General features: G+C 41.6%; 1 non-coding gene across 1 annotated transcript; it reads right to left on the bottom strand.

Moving 5' to 3' along the window:
• Positions 1-17,457: 17,457 nt before the first annotated feature.
• LOC113630260 (U6 spliceosomal RNA) lies at positions 17,458-17,562 on the bottom strand. Its single transcript, XR_003436879.1, has one exon. It is a non-coding gene; the product is annotated as a U6 spliceosomal RNA (small nuclear RNA).
• Between the last annotated feature and the right edge of the window lie 209 nt (positions 17,563-17,771).

The raw sequence follows: 17,771 nt of genomic DNA on the forward strand, positions 1-17,771 counted from the left end.
TGGATAGGGTCCTTCTAACCGGGCATCTGAGTTCATGTTGCCTCTGGTGGCCTGTCATCTGAAATCTCATGTTTACCTTTCAATCAACTAAACAGAGATGTCCTTTCAAAAAATGTGTTGCTAACAGCAGTTTGGTTAGTCTTTATTATTAGTTCCAGGCATCAGAATGACTGACTGAAATATTTACTTCAATCATCTATTTTGCGCTAACATATATTCTAAAATATAAGGACAATTATCCATTTTCTAAAGGGTAGTTACTTGATATTATAGGTTGGATTCTGTATTTTTTGATAAGATACGTTGCTATGTTAAAGTCTTAACCCCCAGAACCTGTGAGTGTGACCTTATTTGGAAATAGGGTCTTTGCAGATGGAATAGAGTTGTGAGGTCATCTTGATTAGGGTGGGCTCTCACCCAATGACCAGCATCCTTAAGGCAAGAGAGAAATTTGGACACAGACACTCACAGAGAGAAGACTATGTGAAGATGGACACAGGGGTCACTCTGTGACTACGGAGGCAGGGATTGTAGTGGTGTGTCTGCAAGCCAAGGACACCAAGGACTGCAACCACCAGCAGCTGTAAGAGACCAGGAAGGACCCTCCCCTAATTTCTTCAGAGAGAGTATGGCCCTGCTGATACCACGACCTTGGACTTTCAGCCTCTGAACGGTGAGACAATAAATTTCTGTTGTTTTAAGCCATCCAAGTGGGTGGTAATTTTTTATGGCCATTCCAGGAAACTACTACATTGGGGAACGTGCCATGATATATGTATTTATAATCAACATCTGCTTAAGTGATAAACAATGCCTTTACTTTAGAAAATATTTTTAAAGAAAAGTATTTTAATTGTGATTATTTGAGGGCTTAATGATATCTCATCTAATGTCCTCTTCATAACTAATTCTCTACCAGTGAAGTAAAAGTGGATTTAACAAGATAATAACATTTAAATAATAATAATTAAAATTGTCAACATATACTGAATGCTTGCAATATGCCAAGCATTATGCTGAAACCTTTATATGCATATTACATACGTATATGCACACACATGTATGTAGGTCGTATTATACACACAAAGGTTTTTATGTTTTATACACAAACACAGAAATTTACTATTCCATCTAGGGATCAGCAAACCTTTCCTGTTAAGAGATGGAAAATAAATATTTTAGGCTTCGCTGGCCACACAGTCTCTGTCACAACTATTCAACTCTGCAGTTGTAGCTCAAAAGCAGCCACAGACGAAATGTAAAAACTGGGCACGGCTGTGTTCCAATAAAACTTTATTTACAAAAACAGGTGGTGGGCAGGACTTCCCTGGTGGCACAGTGGTTTAGAATCCACCTGCCAATGCAGGGGACATGGGTTCAATCCCTGGTCCGGGACGATCCCACATGCCGCGGAGCAACTAAGCCCGTGTGCCACAACTACTGAGCCCACGTACCACAACTACTGAAGCCTGCATACCTAGAGCCCGTGCTCCACAGCAAGAGAAGCCACCGCAATGAGAAGCCCACGCACCGCAACGAAGAGTAGCCCCTGCTCACCGCAACTAGAGAAAGCCCGCACGCAGCAACGAAGACCCAACGCAGCCAAAAATAAATAAATAAATAAATGAATAAATTTATTTAAAAAAAGCAAAACAGGTGGTGGGCTGGACTTGGCCCTTGGGCTATGGTTTGCTGACCCTTGCTATAACCTTTTGAGGAAGATAATCAATGACTTTACTGGTTCACAGGTGAGGGAACTGAGGCTGAAAGTTAAAAACTTTGTGCAAAGTCACACAGTTACTGCAGGGTAGTTCTGGGGTCTCAACCCGACATCAAATCTTCAGAAACTATGGTTGTAATCATTCAGCAACACTGTCTCATCTCACAGGCAAGAAAATTTTCATACTTTCCTCAAAAGTGTATTGATTAAATAATGAACTTTAAGAAACTTTCTGATGCCAATACTATCTTGGCATAAAGAAAAGTAATGACACGTTAGAAGTACAACAAAGACAGGCTAAATTTTATGAAGTCAAAAAAGAAACTGCTATAAATGCTCTAAAGAACATACAGATATTTCAGAAAAGGTTTAGGAAATTCCAGTTAAAAGTCAGGGTTGTTGACTGTTAGTGTCTCAAACAACTATGTGTAAGACTACTCAGCAATATTGCAAATAAGAAATGAGAGAAAACAGATATTTAAAGGAATCAGTAAAACTCTGATGCACATCTCAACATTTCTGTTGGTTTTCTAGCTGAAGAAAAGCAACTGAAGGGATTTTTTAAAGTTCCCTGGAAACACAGAAGAAACAGTGAGGTGTGACGTCCCACGACATCAGCCCCCTCCTTTTACTGGACGGTCACATCCTCTGTAAAGGACCCCTCTTCATCAGGTCCTTTTAACACTCGGGGCTTTGCTAGATTCTTCCAGACTCTCTAACAGTGTTCAACTGGGCGTCAGGCCACTCTGCTCAGAAGACACGTGAACATTACATTTTCCCAAATCAGCTGAAAAATCACTCAGCATCACTGTATGTATTCTCTATGTTAAAAAAAAAAAAAAAAGTACCTCTCATTTAGCTAGTTCAGGTGGCTTTGATCAAGGAACACAGGAAACCCACCTTACTGATAAGACTCTAGCTGAAAGGATTAAATGACTAACTATTTCTTCATGTACTCACAGCATGATGATAACATCTCTCAGATCCTTTGAATTGATAGCTTTGGAACAAAAGGCAGATGACTGCCACTTGAGCTTGTTTTGATTCTAAGTAAAAAGAATTTATTTCCCAGAATACAGCTTTAGTGGAGCTTGGCAAAATCACATTGGGACAATGGATCCTCACCTCATTTTCGTAATTATCATAAGTGCACACAGAAGCCTAAGTAAAGAATAAAGAATTAACTTCACGCATCTACTTGGGATAGGACATAAAGCGGCAGAGTGTCACTGCATTTAACTCTCTGCTGTAATAAATGCCACAGACAAATAGAGTTAACTGGGTTAATTAGTCACTGGTGGCTATTTTAATTGCAGTATTGAAAATCAGAGGCAAACGCTAGAAGAATTCTCACCATCAGGGTTACCTGGGCTTTTAATGGGAGTGTTCGCCTGGGACAGCAGCATCTCTAAAACATCACGAAACTGGTTACCCCTCTTCCTCTCCTTTACCTTTCATAATTAGCTGCACACTATTAACTTAGTGCACATTTATCTACAACAATTCAATTCAGACTGCGAAGAATCTTTCTGGTCTATAATTACACTCCAGCTTAATTAGCGTAATTTCCACTGCACATGTTTGAATAGAGAAGCTGCCATGATGGCTCAGCTCCCCATGTGGAAACTCTTCCAGGGAACATCACGAGGAGAGACAAATGCCTCCTGCTGGTGAATGGCCACAAAGGCGCTGAGATGACCTGAAGGCTACTTTCCATGAGAGATGAGTCTTGGGAAGGGCATGGAGGGGACCTGATGGAATCTCCCAAACTGCCATGGTCCTCCTAGGGCAGGAGTAGCCCTTAGAGGGTTCACCTTTCATAATTACCCATTGTCAATTGGGCCACGTGGTGCTGGGGTTTGCCCTCATCAGTCTGTAAATGCCTAGTCTGAGGTGTGAAAACATCTCTGCAGTTTGTTTTGGATCTTCATCTGCAAGGGATGGCCATTTGAGTGCCTCAAATCCACTCACCACCAGAGGGCACCAGTTAGTAACTGAGACACAGTTTATAAATGAGGCCTTTAAGAGACTTTTTACCAACTTGCAAGACCCTCTTCCAAGGCTCCCTTGTGGGAGACCAACCAACCATGAGAGGGAGTCGTCCCACCCATCTGGCACTGAACTGGCAAATACCTATTGTATGATTTAGTAGGACCGCACTCATTGTCCAAGTATTGCAAATTTGTCCTAATAATAACCAAAGTCATCTGGTTTGGAAAATCAGACGACTGATTAAAGGAAAATCTTCCGTTCTAGTAGCTCATTATATTTTGCATGGATATGTAACTATTCAAATGACTTCACAAAAGAGCTTGCGCCAATGGTTTTGGTGTTAACATTTTAACCAAGCCCTGCATTGTTTCTATTTGTTACTCAGAGGGAAGCCTGGGGCATTTGCTCCCTCTGAGTCTGCAACACTAAAAGGGAAAGGACAGTATCAGAGAAGGGTTAAAAGTCTAGAGAGGGGTGAGAAGTTGTGGCTGTTAGGCAGACAAACTCTATAAAAGAAAAGTCTGGAGGAAGCAGGTGGATCTAACCAATGACGATGAAACCCAAGAAACTCTGCCTGTAATGTGAAAGTGCTGATGGCAGAAGGCGTGATTCAGGGGTCTTGTATGAAGTGGCCACAGGATATGTGTCTCCTCTACCTCAGTACTTCCACATTTTCTTTTCCAGATGTATATTAGAATCTTGAAGCCTATTTTAAAGAAAATTCTGAGTGAGCTTAAAGAGTCATTTCATTAAGATACCTATTTACTTTCACAATCACCAAAGGTACAACTTAAAAATAACAAACGGGGCTTCCCTGGTGGCGCAGTGGTTGAGAGTCCGCCTGCCGATGCAGGGGACACGGGTTCGTGCCCCGGTCCAGGAAGATCCCACATGCTGCGGAGCGGCTGGGCCCGTGAGCCATGGCCGCTGAGCGCGCATCGGGAGCCTGTGCTCCGCAACGGGAGAGGCCACAACAGTGAGAGGCCCGCGTACCGCAAACAAAACAAAACAAAACAAACAAAAAAAACAAATGCGTGTCAAGCATTATCACACTATTTACACTAAACAAAATGAAAATTATATAATGAAGGCTCATGTATGACACCGCAATCTGTATTTTTCTCAGTGTCGCTTTTCAACCAGTTACAGCTCACGGGTCTGCTGAACAGTTAAATTAAATTTGTACTTATTTCTTCAAAATTATGCATAAGTGTCTTTTCCTTTGCAATAGGATTTTCATAATAATGAGCAATATGTATACTGACCTTTTTCCCAATAGAATTCTCACAGGTGTCTGAAGACGCATGGGCTGTTCGTCAACGAAGCTAAGCTATCTTCATTTCAACCTCGGCACTGACATTTACTCTGTTCCTTTTCTTCCTTTTATCAAATGTTTCATTTAAAAATACATCATGGCTAAGAGCTCGGCCTCTGGAGGCAACCTGCCTTGGGGTGAGCCAGGCTCTTCTACTTATTGGCTGTGAAACCATGGGCCAGGTACGTGGGCTCCGTGGGACTTAGTTTGCACGCCTACAAAATGGGGAGATACCAGCATCCAGCCTATAGGGTTACAGAGAAGTCAGGGAGGTACGGCAGGGAGAGAGCTTAGCACAATGCCCGCCCCAGCAAGAGATACCAACTCACTCATCTTTCATCATTTCCTGGCCTTGAGAAATATAAGAGAACAGCTTTATAACACTTTGGGCTCTTAAATCTGAATAATTTGAAATCTATTCTGGGCTATAAAGGAAACGCTAGAAAAATGTTTTCTCTGGTTTATTGTTCTTGACCAAAATAGATACAGTCTTCAATGTAAAAAGAGCAGACTGTTTCTTCACTTAAAAACTTCAACCTACATTTATGTTGCATCCATACCTCATGTCCAACTGGACCACAGCACATGCTGAACTCGTAGCATTGTCAGACGGCCAAATGAACTGACGCAGGTTTACATGTGTAATGAAAGAAACCGGTGCTCTGGTGTCAACGAAGTGTATATGTACATGAAGTTCACAGTACATGTTTGGCATAAATGTAAATACTTACAAAAAGGGTGCCTCTTTTTGAAACTGTTGCCAGAGTTCCTCTCTACGCTTGCCCTTGGGAACCCTGCAGGATGATTTTCACAGGAGTAAGCCCTCCCCGTCAGAATATGCAGGACATCATCAATATTCACATTCACATAACGTAAACCAAAAGGCAGAAATGTTCAGAAAGTTAGATGTCTATCTATGAACTATAGAATAAAAAAAACAGTGATTGAAAATTATTACACATGGAGCCTGGAACTGTATGATTATGTCAACTTTGGGTATTGTAATCATATAATAACTATATTCCAAAAGCTCCCATGTTTGTAAAACACTGACATTCACAAACACTGTATTTCACCACTTCTGAATTCCAAGGTACAAACAAAATCTTCAAGATGAACTTGAATGAAATTTGTATTTAAGCCCTCAATTTCAAGTTCCCTTTCCACAGTGTTGGAATTTACTAGAATTTGTTCCTATTAGAAGGCTTCCCCAACGTGGGGCTGTTTTTATTTTTATTTTGCTCACAAACAAAAAGTTCAAGCACGGTAGGATTTTTGCCTCTACATTATTTCTCAAGTTCTAACAAGCAACTACTAATTTATATACCTAGAGACCCACACATTAAGTAATGCATTTATATGGAGTTAGTATACACTGGCTAATACCAGCTGGTGAAATACCACACATGACAACTATGCCGCTTATCAGGTACATTATTGTGTTTTCTATAAGCTTACTCTTTGTATTCATTCAAAGGAAAACAATATGGTAAAAAAACAAACAAAAAATCCATTGTAATAGCTGGACTGTGAGAATTCTCACGCTTTTGCAGTGTCAGATTTCTGTCTGGATTGATTTTTATGCAACAGGGAAACAATAGATTATGTAACACTCATAAAAAATACAGGATCCCTGCTTCAACACATGGTGTCATTAGAAGCAGTATTATTGAGGATTAAGCTCTTTTCTCCCTAAATCAGTGTTCAACATTATACTTCCAGGCTATGTCTCTTTTTTTTTCCTGAGTTTTTGAATTTTATTTAATTTTTTTTATACAGCAGGTTCTTATTAGTTATCTGTTTTATACATATTAGTGTATATATGTCAATCCCAATCTCCCAGTTCATCACACCACCAGGTTATGTCTCTTAATACCTTCTTTGATTGGCGTTATTGGATTACTGCAACCCAACGCTTAGCCTTATTATCGAAAGAAAGCTTAAAACAGCAGATAAAAAAAACCCTACAATAACCAGCAGATAGAAGAAGCTAACTAAATAATAGTTCATGTGAATTCCATGTGGAACCAAACATACAAATATTTATCTAAATTAAATTATGTGATGCACTTCCAGGAAGTAACCTACTAATTACTATGCTTTGGCACATGGTGATAAAATACACTCTATCCAGGAGAATCAAAGGCACATGTTAATCACTGCTGTCACTGAGACTTCAGTGCTGTCTCTCAGGATTGTTTCCAATGAAACACAATGTGAAATATTTGCAACTCAGTTCATATAAGCCCAAGCACACATAAATGTGTACCTAATTCAGTGGGGAAAAGGCATCCTGACTAAGATCCATGCATTTAGATAGCTTCTGTTCTGTTCTTTTCTACTCTGTTCGAGTCTATTAAATTATTTTCCAAACCGCTGTTCATGACCAATAAAAGGATTTTACTACCCACTGAGGGGTCATAATCTGCAATTTTAAAAATGTGTGTATATACACACATACACACATATATATATACATATATACACATATATATAGACACACACATCTATGTACATAAGTATGTACAATATATGTATATACATATATGTATATATTAATATATGAGTGTTAGATAATCATGCATACACACATCACATATAAAGTACTGCATATAAAATCATACTTGTTTAACAATTTGGGTACTAATTAACTTTAAAGGCTAAAGTTAGATTGGGAGGAAAGATGACTTTAATTTTATTTAAACTCCTGGTCTACTCAGCACTTTGTCCCTTGCCTTCTTTCACGCATATGAAACACTTTACAGAAACACATGAAGATGATGAGAATGACACTGACAGTGACAATACTGCCCACTTCCATCTGGACACTCATCTCAGTTCTCAGTTGGGCCCTACTGCCCTTATGAAATACTTTATATTCAAATGAAGAGGGAACACTGGGCTTCCATGATCACTGGGAAGGACCACGTGGTCCCTTTGAGTATCTCACGTCACATACAGTTTTGGCTCCAAGTACTGGATGAGTCCCTACCAAGGACTGGCTGAATGAGAAATGAATGGGAGGTTGAAATAAAGAGGCAGAGAGAAGAGACTTCATTCTGAGATACAAACCATCCCACTTAACGTAAGGAGAAAACAACTTTTACAAGGAAAGAGAAAAATTGTGTGAAATACGGTGCCTAAGCTGTTTTCAGAATGTGAACTAAAATATTTAAAAATATATTTTTTACAACTATAAGTTCTATTTTCTAACAAGGACATGCAGTTATAATACCAATTCCTGACAAATAAAGGAAGAGTTTAGATTATTTTTGCACTCAAACTTGTGGACTGATTCAGAAAACACAGCAATGTGACATTATTTTCTTGACAGAATTATGTCATTTCTTCCTCTGATCACTCAACATCTACTGTGGAAAACACTAGGCCACAGCCACACAAATTAATTTATACCCATCAGTTATGACATAAGTTATTAGCATTGAATAGCTGGAGGTATTTGATAATGTTGTTACTCTGTCAGCATCTAGGAGATTTTTTGGAATGTATTATTTGGGGAAAGGAAATACTTCTCAGCGTTTTGCATATATTTTGCATTAAGACCCACAGTAAAAATATATCTTAGACTCACAGACATACACACACACACACACACACACACACTCACATGTCTGACACCTCTTTTCCAAGACACCAAACCAAACTTTCCTTACTATGGGCGTTGTGATCATTCTAGGCTATCTGATTCAATCTTTTAAATGCTGGTCAAAAACCTCTAAATTGACTTGACTACTCACTCATAGGTGGTCCCCATTTGGAAAACAAAACTGTACTAATCCAATCAGGCCATGGACTCCTGACTTCTATAAGAGATAGATAGATACAGGAGATTCTATAGATAGAATGCATCTATTTCATAAAAATATAGAAATTCATTTTAATCACTTAAACTCAAAGGGCTAGCTTATTAAAACATATAAGGGCAAAATATCAACTTTTTTTTTTTGCGGTACTCGGGCCTCTCACTGTTGTGGCCTCTCCCGTTGTGGAGCACAGGCTCCAGACGCGCAGGCTCAGCGGCCATGGCTCACAGGCCCAGCCACTCCGCGGCATGTAGGATCTTCCCGGACTGGGGCACGAACCCGTGTCTCCTGCATCGGCAGGTGGCCTCTCAACCACTGCACCACCAGGGAAGCCCAAAATATCAACTTTTATATTTACGAGAAGAATACCTGAATTATAACCATGAGCACATAAAATCAACAATATGTTTGAGCAGGGTTAGTACCTGGGCCAAATCCAGGCCACCTCCTGTGTTTGTATGGCCTGCCAGCTAGAAATGGCTTTAACAGACAGGCAGTTACAATAAATTTGATGATAGGGAACATTAAAATCTTGAAGTCCAATTACACGAAATGTTATCTCCCCCAAATAATCTCATTCTTATTGACAGACATCTATTAAAAAACATTATTATTAACATTTTATTATATTTTGGATTTCATTAATAATAATTTTGTAGAAATGTGTTTCCTCTCTTCTTATATAAGTATCTGCATAATATTCTTGATTTGCCCCTTGGCCCACAAAGACTAAAATATTGGCTATCTGGCCCCTTTACGGAAACTTTGCTGATCCATGCATTAGAGTGTCATTTTTAAATTGTTATAATAATTTCTATTAATACTAATCAGTATTAATTAAACAGTGATCTGACTGCAGCCTTAACCACACTCTGGTACCCAGGTGAGCATGCAGGTGATAGATGCTCCAGGTTCATGACTAAGTGCAGGAATTCCCCACCCTACCTCCCCGCACCCCCCAGCTCCAGATGTGAAAGTAACCCTTTGGTTCTAGGGAAAACCATTCCCCTGAAGAGGAGAACCTCTCTGTAGCCAAGGCAACTCAGATGCCTTTGTTAAAAATAACTTTGCAAGTGATTTGGGAGGGAGACACAAGAGATATGGGAACATATGTATATGTATAGCTGATTCACTTTGTTGTAGAGCAGAAACTAGCACACCATTGTGGGGCAATTATACTCCAATAAAGATGTAAAAAAAAAAAAAAAAGAAGACATAGAAAATAATAATAAAACATCTGGGGAAATCTCCCAAGGGCCCGGAGGACAGAAAAGCTCAAAAAAAACAAAAAAAAACTTTGCTTTTGTTTTATTAAGATCCATAAGCTCAGAGGGAAATTGGGCTTTTCTTTCAATGAAATTACTTTTCGCCTAGTTCCGGAGATGTCACAGGAGGTGCACAGAGCTGCAGCAGGAGACGATCTACTTAATAAGCATCTCAGTAAAAGGAGCACTTCCTGTCTCCTCACCATAGCAACTGCACTCTGGATAACTGCCACTTCTGGGTCCAGATAAATGGGGCTATTGAACAACCTCATGTTTATTACATTTAAGAAATTCTTATTTGTTTTCAGGTGGACATGAAGCAACATGGCTGAGCTCCCTCTGTGTACATTTTCCACTAGAAAAAAACGTTTTACTCTACCCTGATACACAGGAAGTTTCCCTGAAAAAGATGTGTTGCCCTTTGGGGTATTAAGGTTTTAAAATTTAGCACTGGACAAACACAATTTGAATAAATACAAAGAGTTTCTGGGGAGTATTTATGTTTTCTGCTTTTAATTCTTACCATGTTTTACTTTGATTGCTCCTGTTTCTTTCTCTCCCTCTTTCCATTATCATAAATACTTCTCTTTAGAACACGCTTAATGGAAAACCTTAAACAACGATCTTCATCAATATTCATCCCTTCTTTGCATTTTAACTAGGGGGTGAGCCAAGGTGTACCTTACTGGCATGATCATTGATGGTTTTACTTATCCTGTGGGCAATATTTTACAACTTCATGAAAATCTTAATTTTCACATGACATATTAATCAAAGCCTTGTTTTTAAGGCCTTTGGGTTTATTTATGTGTGGCAATTTGTATATCTGCTTTGGGTCCTTATTAAATTTTTGTTGGTTGTATGTCTGTTTTAACAATACATAATAACTTTTTCTTATAAAACTACCATGTTGTTAAATCCCCATTTCATGTGAACACACAGTGAGGTTCATTAGTAAAAATGCTAGAGAAAACTATGCATGAAAAAAGCATCCTCTAGGGCTTCCCTGGTGGTGCAGTGGTTGAGAGTCTGCCTGCCGATGCAGGGGACACGGGTTTGTGCCCCGGTCCGGGAAGATCCCACATGCCGTGGAGCGGCTGGGCCCGTGAGCCATGGCCGCTGAGCCTGCGCGTCTGGAGCTTGTGCTCCACAACGGGAGAGGCCACAAGAGTGAGAGGCCCGTGTACCGCAAAAAAAAAAAAAAAAGCATCCTCAATGTCAAATTACAAACATCTTTGGAAAGTAATTTGAAAACCAACATTCAGAAACAAATAAAACTATTTCCACAAAAAAACCTAGTTGATATAAAAAAAAAAGCAACAGAATATGTTAAAAATTTCCCTGGAACAAGATTTGTTCAAGGTTTATTTAGCACGGTCTTGGCACATAGATTAAATTAAATATGATCCCTCTGGAAATAGATTCTAAACTCAAATAATCAAGTCTAATAATTAATGATTATTTTCTCCCTGCATAAAATGTTATAGCTCATTTTTGCCCTTAAGCCTCTGATAAAAATAGTGTATCTTTTTTTTTCTTTTTCCAAGCAAAGGTTGTTTTTGAACAAAGAGTTGGTTTTCAATGACAGAATTAGGCAGATTTAGAACTACAGATGTACAATAAAGTTCTAAAAAAAAAAAAAAACTAAAAATTTTTTTGTTAATAGCTAATGCAAATCTCAAAAATCTTTGTATTGAAATAAAAACAGTACCTGTTGGGCTTAACTGGTATTTGGTCCTCGTAGGGCATTTCACCAGTTAGGCATCTCATTATATAGGATTTGAAGGTGAGGTGAAAGGACTGACTCTCACACTCTTTATCTGAATAAATGTACCCTGGTGAGAGAAGGGTGGGACCAGGTGTGCTCAACAGGGTTTCTAAGTGCCTGTCACTGTCGCAAGTGCTTTATGTATAAATCCCTCCATTTAATCCTCACACAACTCTATGAGGGAGGCGCTAATATCATCCCCACTTTACAGACGGGGAAACTGAGGCACATAGGCAGTGACCCAAGGTCACAGAGCAAGCAAGGAGCACAGACGGGTTTCAAAACCTGGCATCTTGTGCCAGAGGTGGGCGCTCTCAACAACCTCACAGCCCCATCTCTTGATCAGCACTCAGGTTCACGGGTGGGTAAGTGGTGAAGTCAGAACAGGAACAAAACTGACTTCTGCTCCGTCTTCACACTCCAAATCCTGCCTTTGTTGGCTCCTAGCTGTGCACGGCCCCTTCGACAATGAGACAGGACAGACTCAATCCATCTCCCTGAGTTGCTCTGATAATGAATGAAATTCCAGGATGAGAGCATTTTTCATCAAGTAGATGCTTAATAAACTTCATTCTCTCCCCCTTACACCCACATCTTAAACGTCTCTCTGTTCCCAGCTTATTCACAAACTCCTACAGCTTAATGTTCAAGGGAAACAATCATTTGAAACAAGCGGAACTGAAGTTCGACATGACTTCAAATTAATCAGGATTCTATTTTGTGCCAATCCGTGGAGAATGTGCTGAACAAAATATATTTCTTCAAAAGGTATTTTCCTAACTGTGTTTTCTAGTCGATTTACCGTCAGCAAGAGAAACTTACAATTTGCACATTGCTGAATATCTGATTTTAATTCCCAAGTCATCCATTCCTTACACATGATCTAGAATACAATTAAAGAATGGACTTAGTTGTTTCTTTGAAACTGAAAGCTACTTTATTTATATAATTGTTTTAACTGATGCAACTCTCCAGAACACAAAATAACAACGAACACAAGAAATAAATCACATCTCAAATTACAAAACGACACATAGTGAGTTGCAAAGGGGCCCCTGAAAAGATATGCCCAAGTCCTAACCTTCAGTACCTATGAATGTGACTTTATGAAATAGGGTCCTTGTAGACGTATTTAAGGGTCTCAACACAAAACCGTCTTGGATTTAGAGTGGGCCCTCAATCCAATGACTGGTGTCCTCATAAGGGAAAAGAGAGAGAGATTTGAGACAGACACACAGGGAAGAAGGTGACATGAAGACAGAGGCAGAGACTGGAGGGATGCAGCCCCAAGTCAAGCAGCCCCCGGAGCCTCCAAGATCTGGAAGAGGAGAGGAAGGACCCTCCCCTAGAGCCTTCGGAAGGAGTGTGGCCCTGCTGACACCGTGGTTTCAGATTTATGGATTCCAGAGTTGTGAGAGAATGTAGTTCTCTCAGCTCTGGGGTAATTTGTTATGGCAGCCTTATGAAACAAGTACACTATATTTTTGAAGAGAAAAAGAAAAACACGGAATGAAAATATTCTTTAATGTACAGAACTACTTGAAAGTGCCCCCTTGTCTTTTTCTCCTCCCCTGGAGCAGTGGGAGAAAAGATTTAAACAACAGTCCTAAGAGCATAATCTAAGCATACAACTCAACAGGTGTGCTGGTTCTCTAACATTCTTTAAGAAAACGTAAGCATTTAAAACTATCGTTTTTATTATGAGCAACAGAAATTACTGGGGTTTTTTTTCCTGCTTTTATAGTTTCCCTCTTTAAGGAAGAATAAATAATTGACTTAAAAAATAAAACATGTTGAACTCATGTGTTAATTAAAAAAAGAAAAGAACCGTAGAACAGCTTGAGTCCCGGAAACCGCAAGGGCCAGTTTCCAGGTACTGCTGTGGTCGGCCGTGGGGTGATGGGGCTGCTCTGGGCCTTCCTGCTTCAAAGCTGCTGCACTTGGGAGATGGCAGCTCCCCTGTGCTCCCTCCGCCCTGGACACCCAACCTCAACCTCACCCGTGCTCCCCCCCACTTCAGTGGACCTCCACATCTGCACCTGTGCCGAAAGCCTGTCCTTGCTTCCCTGCATCCCACCCTGGTCACCTCTTTGCTTGCTAATTTCCCCCCCCCCCACTCCAGCGCCTCTGTTCTGCCCCAGCATCTTCTCAAAACGGCCCCGCATCGTCCGCCGGCCCCTTCAGCCATAACGTGCTCCTTAATTTCTCATCAACTCAGTTCTCTTGGTGGCACTCCACCTGGACAGCTCCGTCAGTGGTCTCAAGGGACCAGCAAACCCAATGCTTCTGTGCACTCGTCATTCTACTCAACCTCTTCGCAACACGGATGAGTTTTCCTTCCATCGGTGTCTGCACTTGAACTATCCTTGCCTCCCTCCCCGCTCTGACTACTCGCTGGGCTTCCTTCACAGGTCCTGTTTCTTTTTCTGTCATTCATTTATTCCACAAATATTCATGGAGCACCTATTATGTGCCAGGCAGGGAAACAAATAGAGAAAGAGTCCTTCCTCCATGGAGCTCACATCCTTTGGGGGAGGCGAGCAGTCGGGGAGACATGAAGGTACCTCCAATATTCCTATGTGCTAAAGAGAACAAACAGGAAATGAAATGGGGAAAGGGCTGCCATAAAAGCCAGTGTCCAGGGGAGCCTTTGACGAGGAGGTGACACCTGTGGGGATCTTACGTGGCTGCTATCAGGAGAGGAGACTGGGGCAGGGGCACAGATGGAAGTAGGGAGGCCAGTTAGGAAGCTCAAGGTGTAAGCAGATGAGTCCACATACACCTTGGTAATGAAAGCCTCAAGCCTGGATGGGCTCATGGGGAAATGAATGAAGATGGACAGAGAAGACGCCCAAGGGCTGTGCCTGCAGTGGCCCTACACTGGTCATCCTACCTTCTCAATACACCGTCTTCTGGGACCTGACCCTCTCCTGGTCACCTTCTCTCACAGGCCCTTTCTCTGTCTCCTTTGCTGGCCTCTCTCATCGCTTGACCTCTAAATGGCGGCATCCCCAGGGCTCATCCCGCTTCTCTTCTTTTCTTTATCTTCACCCCCTGCCATAGTGCTCCCATCTCATATCATGATTTTAATCAGACTAGGGGTAGATTAAACTGATGATGAAATTTGTTGGATAATTACACTGGGGGTAAAAACGGCATTGGATTATCTTGGGCATCTGAGAAAGTATGGTTGCTTGATTCCGTACACAAATGCCTCTTGGGTTTACACTGCCAATCCAGAACTACCTGTCTTCCAGAATTGGCTACTGGAGCCTCTGCGATTCTGCCCTCAGACGTTTATGTGACATTTCACACTTAACGTGACCCAACGGTGACTGTGAAATTGCCTCCAGAACCGTTCCCCTCACCATCTCCGACATCTCAGTGAATGACAGCCCCAATCTCACAGCCGCCTGGGCCTAAAGCCTGCTTTGAGATGGCAGCCAAGTCTGTCTCCTCTACCTTCAAAATATACCTATAACCTGAGCCCTCCTTACTCCCAGCCCTGCACCACACTGGCCTAAGCCACCGCCATCTCTACCCCAGATTTCTGCAGCGGCCTCCTCAACAGCAAGCTTCCCTGCTTAGAATCTTGCCCCTGGAGTCTACTTTCAAGGTAGTCAGAGTGATCCACCCCAGAGCTAAGTAAGGTCCTGCCCTTCTGGTGCTCAATCCCTTTGGTGCCTCATCTCACACGGAGGAAGAGACCCAGCCACACTCAGTTCAAAAGTCTGGTGTCTTCTATTCTGTAACTTATATCTGCTTTCCCCTCCCCCTCATCTCTATAAGCGGCACTTATTGTAAAGTTCAGACACTTACAATCCAGAAATAGCTTACTGCATATGGAGAGGGACACACAGAGGCCAGCCAGTATTAATACCAATGTACTAAAAGCAGACCAGTATCATGGGTGGAATAATAGATGTCCTAGTCTACTCAAGCTGCCTTAACAAAGGACCACAGACTCAGTGACTTAAACAGCAGACATAATTTGTCACAGTTCTGGAGGCTCGGAAGTCTAAGGTCAGGGTGACACCTTGACTGGGTTCTGGTGAGGGCTCTCTTCCTGGCTTGCAGACGGCAGCCTTCTCACTGCATCCTCACAGGGTGGGGAGAGAGAGAGCTCTGGTATCTCTTCCTCTTTCACAAAGACACCTGTTCCATCAGACCAGGGCTCCACTTATGACCTCATTTAACCTAATTGCCTCTTCAAAGGCTCTGTCTCCAAATACAGTCACATACAGGGGGGTTTAGGTTTCAACATATACATTCGGGGAGACATGATTCAGTCCACAGCAATAGGTTAAAGTGTCTACTTGCATGTTTCTCTCTTACACACTCTGTTACAATCACCAAATGCTTTCAGTTGTGTCCTTTGGGTCTCTTCCTTCCCCCTAGTTTTTTTTTTTTTTTGTTGGTGGTATGCAGGCCTCTCACTGTTGTGGCCTCTCCCATTGTGGAGCACAGGCTCCGGACGCACAGGCTCAGCGGCCATGGCTCACGGGTCTAGCCGCTCCACGGCATGTGGGATCTTCCCGAACCGGGGCACGAACCCGTGTCCCCTGCATCAGCAGGCGGACTCTCAACCAGTGCGCCACCAGGGAAGCCCCCCCGCTAGTTTTTGTCTGAAGGTTTCATTCTGCCCCAACCCTGAATATTCTATTAACCAGCCCAGTCTCCTCCTTCTGCAGACCCCCAGCCCCCTTCAATTGTGTGTCTTCAACTCCCAGGACACAGCAATGAGCAAACAGGAATGCATGTGGATGGTGTTGGCTGGAGAAAGGCTTGCTCTGCATTACCCAGAGAGTGGTGGCCAACAAGCAACAAGAATATCAGGATTTATCCTCTTTAAAATAGTACCTACTGATTACCACATGTGAAATCCTCAAGATAAATCAGAATTAATGAACGTGTAGCTAGTTGACTGCAAAAAACATTGTATCAAACATTTTATCTTTTTAGCCCTTTAATAGCAGCTCTTTTCTCCTTGGGGCAAATGTTTTCTTCACCTTTCAGAAATAATTACACAAGCCCAGTGAATTCCGGAGGAGATAAGTTCAGTGAGGGAAAGGAAAGGTCATGTATGTTTAGATTACTGGCTAGAAGAGGTCTGGGTAAGCCACGTGTTAGGAGAAGTTCAGAAAATCCACCAGCTTTTATAAAATGTTCCCTTTAACTGACTGGCATTGTTACCCCATGAAAGGTGTTAGTGCTACTGAAATCATTCAATCATAGGAAACAGCAACCATGAAGCAACAGGAAACGAATGGCCAATAGCAAACACTTGAAGGATTGTACAAATGAAGTCAAACCTTGGAGACTGAATCTGTTTTCCTATTGCATGTATTAGTTTGCAAGAGCCGCCATAACAAAATACCACAAACTGGGTGGCTTAAAAAATGAGCATTTGTTTTCCCACAGTTCTAGAGGCTGAAAGTCCAGCCAAGGCCAAGGTGTCAGCAGATCTGGCTTCTCCTTCTTCTTCTTTTTAAATTGAGGTAACACTGTTTTATGTAAGTTTATGTATACCTTATAATTTGACTTCTGGTTACACGACAGTATGCTCACCACCAAAAACTATTCAATGCTTCATGAATTTGCAAGGGTATCCTTGCCCAAGGGCCACGCTAATCTCTGTATCCTTCCAGTTTTAGTATCTATGCTGCTGAAGCGAGCACAGGGTTGGTTTCTTCTGAGGCCCCTCTCCTTGGCTTGTAGATAGACGTCTTCTCTCTGCATCCTTACATGGCCTTTCTTCTGGGTCTGTGCATCCCTGGTGTTTCACGTTCCAATTTCCTCTTCTTCTAAGAACACCGATCCTACTGGATTAGAGCCCACCCTAATGACCTCATTTAAACTTAATCACTTCTCAAAGACCCTATGTCCA

The sequence above is a fragment of the Aethalodelphis obliquidens genome, unplaced genomic scaffold, assembly GCF_003676395.1.
Source record: "Aethalodelphis obliquidens isolate GAN/ISIS:26980383/991018 unplaced genomic scaffold, ASM367639v1 scaffold29, whole genome shotgun sequence".
In the NCBI taxonomy this organism is placed as follows: domain Eukaryota; kingdom Metazoa; phylum Chordata; class Mammalia; order Artiodactyla; family Delphinidae; genus Aethalodelphis; species Aethalodelphis obliquidens.